The sequence below is a fragment of the Suricata suricatta genome, chromosome 15 (assembly GCF_006229205.1).
Source record: "Suricata suricatta isolate VVHF042 chromosome 15, meerkat_22Aug2017_6uvM2_HiC, whole genome shotgun sequence".
NCBI lineage: Eukaryota > Metazoa > Chordata > Mammalia > Carnivora > Herpestidae > Suricata > Suricata suricatta.
The window spans coordinates 2,609,889-2,616,308 of NC_043714.1; positions in this window are offsets into that span (position 1 = coordinate 2,609,889).

A 6,420-nucleotide genomic window follows, 5' to 3' on the forward strand; every position below is an offset into this window, starting at 1 on the left:
CAATATACTTGAGGTCCATGCAAAAAAGTAGCTACCTTTTATATAGGAAATGGATGATTAAGTCTTTGGTGCTGTAAAAGCAACTTCATTTAAACATAACCACCCCCACTACCAAAAAAAGAAGAGGAAAAAAAAAAGAAAAGAAAAGTCATGACAGTGAAATTTATTTATATAAAATAGTGAGCCAATCACAGTAATATATTTGCAGGTAGTGGGTAAAGAGCCATGTGCCCATTAAAGAAAAGGCCACAGTCTATGTGGAGGTTACAGAAGGTGTTGGGGAGTTGCTGATACTTTATACCGAATTTTAAAAACATATCGAGCTGCCTCACACAAAATGGGTGACTGAGCTAAAAGAAATATCTCAAATAGTAGAATTTCTCTTTGTTACCTTCCTTGGACACATCTTTAGGAACAGGTAGATATCTAGTCACACTCAATTGCTAATGATAGTCTATAATATACAAGTGGATTTCTACTGCTGGGCTTTGAGACTTTTGTTAGCTTTTTAATTTTCTGAACAGAATCCAGGCATTCTCTTTTTTAAATTTTAAGTAGCGTTTGTTGCTGAAAAGCACACATAACTACACACACACACACACACACACACACACACACACACAATGTAGTACAGGAATCAGAGATGTTGGTTAATTGAGAACATAGGTTTTTTAAAATGACATATTCTCCCAAAAATATATAAATATCAACTTATAATTGTATATTTACCTACTCAATCTTTTGCAGGAAGGTCAAGGCATCTTCTTTTTCTTTTCTTTTTTTAATGTTTTATTTTATTTTTTTGATACAGAGAGAGACAGAGCATGAGAGGGGGAGGGGCAGAGAGAGAAGGAGACACAGAACTGGAAGCAGGCTCCAGGCTCTGAGCTAGCTGTCAGCACAGAGCCTGACGCGGAGCTCGAACTCATGAACGTGAGATCTGACCTGAGCCAAAGTCGGAGGCTTAACCGACTGAGGCACTCAGGCGCCCCTAAGGCATTTTCTTTGATTATGGGCTTGCTTATTAGTGTCTTATCATTTTTTTCTTGCATAAATGTCACCTGGTTTGCACATTCTATACATTTCCATTTTCAGGATTTGTCGAGCGTAATGATATTTAGATTCTTGATAAACTCAATGCACAGTCTTCTTTCAGATTTTCATGAATTTTTCAAACTTCTAAGGTTGTCTTACTTTAATTTTGATAACATTTTTGCTTAACAACTCATCTTTACTATATGCATCCAACATCCATAGATTTCATAGGCCTAATTCTGTATCTTGGCATGGCTGTTTCAACAACTTATGTATATTTTTTGATATTACAGAATCACAATAACAAGTCTTACTGGAATAAACAGGTTTGGAGGCAACCATAGTTGATTGACTCATGGTACCAAAACGCATCTTTCTGACTGGCAAGAGCAGAAGCATGCAGGTGACCACATGCATGTAGAACACATAGTGACAGTCAACACAATTGAAAGGTTTTTCCATTCTAAATCAGGAGAATTTCAGAACTTAAATCTTCACTATCTATAAAGACAATGTTTCCAATACCCATTAAAATAATTTTTAAAATTTAATATTTTAATATTCTAAATTCTTTATATTTTATGAAAGTTCCTCATGACTGTCATAATTTGCCAATAAAAAGGAGGACTTAGCCAAATCGGCGAAAGAAGGCCTGGATCCCTTCTTCATTTTGTAATAGAATTCTATACAGAACATGAACAAAATAAACAGATGGATAGATACATCAATAGGTAGATAGATGATTGATAGAAAAATAGATTTGCATCCATGGATGTTATTTAAAATGTTATGCATTTTGTTTTTAAATACTTCATTGTTGTGAGTTTATTTTTAATAACTCTACAATGAATACCCTCACTGTATTTGAGATTAAAGAGTAAGTCACCTCAAAGCTTATTTGAAGGACTAACGTAGCTTAATTTAAGAATCATGGTTTTAGAAAGAAAGAAAAACTCACTAAGGAATTATAAGGATAAAATGAAGATATGTTTAAAATATTTAGTTTTAGAATCTCATAAGTAATTTCTCTTGATAAATGCTAATTACTTTGTCTTTGCCTTGGGTGTTCCCAAAGCCATACTTTAAATGATGAGTCAGTGTCCATATCCTTGATCACACGCGAGCCGTGTAAGGCAGTTTACTAAATATTTGCGTCAGATGAGACTCTAGCTTCAGAGGCAATAGCGCCCCGTGGGCTCACAAGAGCCCTGCCTTGCAGAGTTTTCTGTCTTCAAACGCTTGGTTCAATATCATGTTTTAACTTAACAGAATGTCATTAAGAGAATTTTTTATTTAAAGAAATATCATAGTGCTGTTATTTATTTGACTTCACATTCTCTCCTTTGGGAGAATGAAGAAATGTTAGGAAATGCAAGACGGGATATATTCCGGTGTTTCAGAGAACAGGTCAGAGGCCGATGTAGTAAGAATAACACACAGTCACCATCCCTGGCAATAATTTCATACGAATTGGGATTGATTTAACGTCTAAAAAAATAGTAGGGAAAAATGTGGAAAATAGGACGATCAATGTTATAAAGGCGATACTCTATAATAATCTAGATTTATATTGTCAGCGTGTCTATTGAAGGGGGAAAACAGGCTAAGTTATACCTGAATAAAACAACAAGTGACATTTGGTAGTTTATTTTTGTAACCTTATTAAAGCTAAAAATACTTTACATATTTTGTTCCATTTATCAACTCTTCATTGAAAACCTACTATGTACCAGGTTCTTTGTTAATCTATTTGTTGGGCATTCTGGGCATAGAATGGTCTGAACAAATGTTTTTTATTTTTGTTCTATCCAATACATTATTCAGGGAAACTCACCACTGAAACAACTGTGGCCTACTTTTGGACTCAAGTAGGAGAATTTGGGCATTTCAACTGGCCAAGAATTTGCAGGTGTGAGGTGCTGTGACCTTAGTGATCCCTGCATCCCTTCTGTGTATGCATGTGGTTAAAGGAGGAGAATATAATTGACCTGATGGCATCTCATTAAGAAAGGGGAGGATCCTCGTGGAATTTCTGGGTGCAGCTTGGTGAGAGATCAGCTGTCCCTGTTGATGTCAGAGACACTCCTTGTTCCTGGGCATGGCATATCCTATATTCCTCCCCTGAAGAGACCCATGTCAACCCCCGGCCCACTGTGGGGGGTCAGGGGGAAAAGTCCAACCCTTCAGCATCACCTGGCTTCATTCTACAAGACCCAAATGTCTACCATGAGATACATAAGCAAAGATTTAATTGTGCAAACAGACCATTAATAACAAATGTAATGAGAATTGCTAAGCAGATGCAATTAATATTCATACACAAGTTTCTGAAATCATAGATTCTGATGTCCTATAGAAAGGCACACTACCATAAACTGGCAGAGGCTCTCAAAAACCAAAGAAGCTGGAGTCAGAATCAAGGGCTTCAATGGAGAATATAAGACAGAGAAATGATGCTACGGACTATTGATAAAACTACCTTTACTGATTTTCCACTAGAACAGGAGTTCTCCAATTATGTTTTGCAGTTTTTAAAGCATGCTCATATGTATATCTGGTAGAACTGTGCTCAAGCTTCATGAATGCAGAACCTACCATGAGTGCTAAAAAAATAATTGAGTTGTCACCTTCCGCAGGCAGCACTGTCACCAGTGACGAATATCAGCCTTCTTGCTTTGTCGGCTGTGGAGGCACATGCGTTGGTACGCCACACTTGTGATTCCATCCTCAGCTGTGGAAGACAGTCTGTGTGAGCCCAGACAAGCTGTTTATCTTTCTGCGCTTTGCCTTTCCAACACAGAGCGCTTCTCAGTTCTCCTGCAGGCACCCAGAAGCTGGAAGAGCGGCAGTGGGGGTTAAAGCTCATGGAACAAACCCCGACTCCGGGGAGTTGGGCCTTCTTCTGTCAACCCTGGGTTTACAGACTTTTCAGTTAGCAGAGCAGCGTCGGTAAATATTTTAGCCTTGCTCGCATGCAGTCTGGGCTGTCGCTACTCGGTTATACCGCCGCGGTGCAAACCTAGCCATAGTCAATGCCAGGATTGGTGTGGCCTTGTCCCATTAAGCTTTAGCTACAAAAACAGGCTACTGCTAAATCTGGCAAGTAGGCAGGGCTGTCATTTTTTTTTTTATTAAAAAATACAGGACACTTAATTCAATTGGAATTACAGATAGATGCAATTAACTTTTTTTTTTAGCATAGGTATATCCTAAATAATTATTTGCTGTTTATATGAAATTCAAAGTTAATTGAGTTTTGCTAGGAATGGCCAGCAAACCGGGCATCCCTGTGCCGATGGATGAAAGGTTACTACCCACGTTGCTTAGAGAGGAGAAGGCTTGGGGGGGTCCAGGTTAGCAGATGAAGACCCCATTGGTCTCATGCACATCTCCTGCAGTGCAGTGTCAGGCCAGTCACAAACCTCAGCTGGCTTGTTGTGTGTAGAGCGGGAACCACATTTCAGGCGTGCAGAAACAACGGTCATACAACATTTCATGCACCTGTAAGTGCATGACTTACAGGTGAACAATCACTAAATTAATCAAATCAGAGATACACAGCAAGCATCTATGTGTCCTATTGTTTTGCTAAGCTTTTATACAATGTATAGATGACCCAAGGACTCCAGATACACCTGGGAGGGTCGGCCCAGGGCGTTCCATAGTCAGGACGGTTAGGCAGGCCTCCTCCGGCATCCCAAGACACCCATGTCCCTCCCAAGTTTAACTGCTGCCACCCTAGAAATCTCCGTGTTACATTTTAGCTAGACAAGCCTTGTGTATAATTTCATCATCCTCAGTAATAACCCCAACACAGTTTCTTATATTTTATCTGTATTCGTACCTACAGACTATAGTTTGATGATCTCTGCTTCACACAGAATTTTGGGGGGAGAGGAATTCAGTATTATCACAAGGCTCCTAGGAGAATCACCTCTGTTGGTTATAGTACTAATGCAAATAAATACACAGCAGTGTTGGTGGTTTTTTTGTTTTTGTTTTTGTTTTCCTGTCTTACGCTGTAAACTTTCTCACATTTGCTTTCTGGGATGACCTACTAAGTATAGTTTGTTCACATGTCTTTTTATTTAACTTTTTATGAGATCTGTTCTATTTTCATTCCTCTTCCACATTAAAAGAAAAAATAAGTAGACATTAGTGACTTCCAGTTGCTAATAAATGGTCAAATTTTGGATGCTGGATTCTAGACCTCAAGATACAAAGCATTGTAACTAACACCATCTCTCATTTTACACTTTACAAATGACTTTTCCATTTAATACGCACTGTGATGTAGGATTGACTCGGATAAGTCTGGCTCTGTTTCTGCAAACAAGAGGAGTAGACGATACCTCCAAAATCCACCACAGCATAAATCTGGTCTTTTCCCTGACTTCTCACTGGCCCTGACTTTTCCCCAACTATAGTCACTGACTTTGTGTTGGAAAGGACTTTGTAGAGATATGATAAATTCTTACCCACTTCTGTATCCTCAATTATTGTCCACGTAATTGTGAGTTTATAAGTTTTAAAGAAATTTGAATATTCACTTTCTGTGTATCACTTAGAATGCCTCTGTGCAGTTTTATGTTATATTTTATTTTATTAAAATTTATTTACTTTTGAGAGAGAAAGACAGAGCATGAGCCAGGTAGGGGAGAGAGAGAGACAGACAGACAGACAGACTCTGAAGCAGGCTCCAGGCTTTACCTGTCAGCACAAAGCCCATATGGGGGCTCAAACTCATAAACTGTGAGATCACGACCTGAGTTGAAGTCAGATGCTTAACAGACTGAGCCACCCAGGTGCCCTGTGCAGTTTTATAATTTATAATCTATCTCTTTCTCTTGTTGGTTATGTTAGTGTGTTACTATACCAAAAAAGGTTTTGTTTTAATCTCACTTTCTATGAGCACTAGCTCTGAGACTCCGGGTGATCATTGGTTTTATTTTTACATTGATACAGGAGTCATATTTCAATAACTTCCTGAGTTTTATTCTTTCCTTATGAAAATTTACACGATTCTACCTGATCATGCCATTAGCAGAATAATCCTAAGAACCATGAGACAGAGGGCTGTAAAATATTTTAGCATTTTAAGTTAAGTGGGAACATTTGCATTTCACTTACAGAGGCCCAGAGATTCTGAACATTTACGTATATATATTTTTCAATGCTAACACTCATTTTCAAGTGGAGAATGAGGCATAGCACAGCATGGAAAATAGTATATTTGACAATGTTTCAATTTAGGTTAAAATTGCAAAATGCTTCTTAATAGGACTGGAACCAACATATTCTATTGTTTCTGCTTGAGAAAGTTCTGGTTGAGAACCATTGTTATTGTTTTACATATGTGTAAAAATACGCAAATTCCTCTTTATA